Below are 2,639 nucleotides of genomic sequence, written 5' to 3'. Positions count from 1 at the left end.
AAAAACAGATCTAGGTTTTTTTTGAATGAACGGTTTTTGACTAAACCAAAAAAACCGAAACGGCGGAGGCGGCTACCTCCGGCGAGGTTCCGGCGGGGCGGGGCGTCGGCGGGGCTCCGACTGCGGCGGCGAGGGGCGACGGCGGCGCGGGCGCAGGGCGGCGGTGGCTGGCAGAGAGGGCGGCGCGGCGGTGTGGCTTTATAGGGGGTCGGGGGTCCGACTTGGGGAGGGGGCAACCCCGGGCGGCGGCGTGGCAGCAGCCCGGACTCCGGCGGGAGTCCGGCTCATGCACGCTAGCGCAAAGGCGGCGGCGCTAGTGGGCCGGCTGGGCCCTTGGCCTAGTTCGGTCCGCGAGACTTTTTTTTATACATAATTCCGCCGAAACAGAAAAATCATAATAAAATATAAAAAATTCTAAAAATGCCAAAAACAATCTTCACCGTCTAAATAAAATATTTAGAACAAAGTGAACATTTTTCTGGCCTAAAAATGCACTTTTGAAAACATGCATATTTTTCTAATTCAAATAAAATAGCAATAAAAATCCAAATAAAATAATTTTTTGATTTTAACATTTTTCTCCAATATTTTTTATTTTGGGAAGTCATTTTATCCCCTCTCTTTTATTTTAATATTGGAAATATTCGGAGAGAAAATGATTAAAACCAAAATGATCCTCTTTTCAATATTTGAGAAAATTCAAATATGAAAACAAATGAAACCCCCAACTCTCTCCGTGGGTCCTTGAGTTGCTTAGAATTTCTAGGATCAAACCAAAATGCAATAAAAAATATGATATGCATATGATGACCTATGTATAACATTCCAAATTGAAAATTTGGGATGTTACAGTGACACTTGCATAGGATCTGTTCCTGTTCATGCTCAGGTACACAACGTCTAATAACACCATCTACTCCTTTATAAAGGTGTGGGTCATCCCAGAAGTAATGTCTTAAATCATAGAAGAACTTTTTGTTTTGCTGGTATGTGAAACTAGGTGGTATAAATTTAGCAATAATGTAATTAGCATAATCAGCATACCATGGAGCAGTACGAGAAGCATTTATAACAGCTAATTGTTCATCAGGAAAGCTATCATCAATAGGTAGTGGGTCATCAAGAACATTCTCTAACCTAGATAAGTTGTCTGCAACGGGGTTCTCGGCTCCCTTTCTATCAATAATATGCAAATCAAATTCTTGTAGCAAGAGAACCCATCTAATAAGTCTAGGTTTAGCATCTTTTTTTCCATAAGATATTTAATAGCAGCATGATCAGTGAGAACAGTTACTTTAGAATCATCAATATAATGTCTGAACTTATCACAAGCAAATACAACTGCTAAAAATTCTTTTTCAGTAGTAGCATAATTTCTCTGGGCACTGTCTAGAGTTTTACTAGCATATTGAATAACATTTAGTTTCTTATCAACTATTTGTCCTAGAACAACACCTACATCATAATCACTAGCATCACACGTAATTTCAAAGGGTAAATTCCAATCAGGTGGCTGGACAATAGGTGCAGAAATCAAAGCTTTCTTAAGTATTTCAAATGCTTCTACACACTCATCATCGAAGACAAAAGGAATATCTTTTTGTAAGAGATTAGTTAGAGGCCTAGAAATTTTAGAGAAGTCCTTAATGAACCTCCTATAAAAACCGGCATGACCAAGGAAACTTCTTATACCTTTAATGTCCTTCGGACACGCCATATTTTCAATAGCATCAACTTTAGCTTTATCAACTTCAATACCTCTTTCAGAAATTTTATGCCCCAAGACAATGCCTTCATTAACCATAAAGTGGCACTTCTCCCAATTCAAGACAAGACTAGTATCTTCGCATCTCTACCAAACTCGATCAAGGTTGCTCAAGCAATCATCAAAAGAAGATCCATAAATAGAGAAATCATCCATGAAAACCTCAACAATCTTTTCACAAAAATCAGAGAATATAGCCATCATGCATCTTCGAAAGGTAGCAGGTGCATTACATAAACCAAAAGGCATACGTCTATAAGCAAAAGTACCGAAAGGGCAATAAAAGGGGTCTTTTCCTGATCCTCTGCTGATACAGGTATTTGAGAGAAACCAGAGTAACCATCTAGAAAGCAAAAATGAGTATGTTTGGATAATCTTTCTAGCATTTGATGAATAAAAGGCAAAGGGTAATGAAATTTGCGGAAATCAATTACCATCCTATAACCTGTAACAATTCTTTGTGGGATCAATTCATATTTATCATTAGGAACAACAGTAATACCTTCCTTCTTAGGGACAAAATGGACATGACTTACCCACTGACTATCAGCAACGGGATAAATTATACCTGCCTCCAGGAGCTTTAGTATTTCCTTTCTTACCACTTCTTTCATCTTAGGATTTAACCGTCGTTGGTGATCAATAACTGGTTTGGCATCTTTCTTCAATTTTATTTTGTGTTGGCATAGAGTGGAACTAATGCCCTTAAGATCATCAAGAGTATATCCAATAGCAGCACGATGCTTCTTCAGAGTTTTCAATAATTTCTCCTCTTCCTGCTCTGAAAGGTTAGCACTAATAATAACAGGATATATATTCTTTTCATCAAGATAAGCATATTTAAGAGTATCAGGTAATGGTTTAAGCTCAAACA

Source organism: Triticum aestivum, chromosome 5B (assembly GCF_018294505.1).
Source record: "Triticum aestivum cultivar Chinese Spring chromosome 5B, IWGSC CS RefSeq v2.1, whole genome shotgun sequence".
NCBI lineage: Eukaryota > Viridiplantae > Streptophyta > Magnoliopsida > Poales > Poaceae > Triticum > Triticum aestivum.
The sequence above is the reverse complement of the archived record's forward strand: the minus strand, read 5'-3'. Positions refer to the sequence as shown.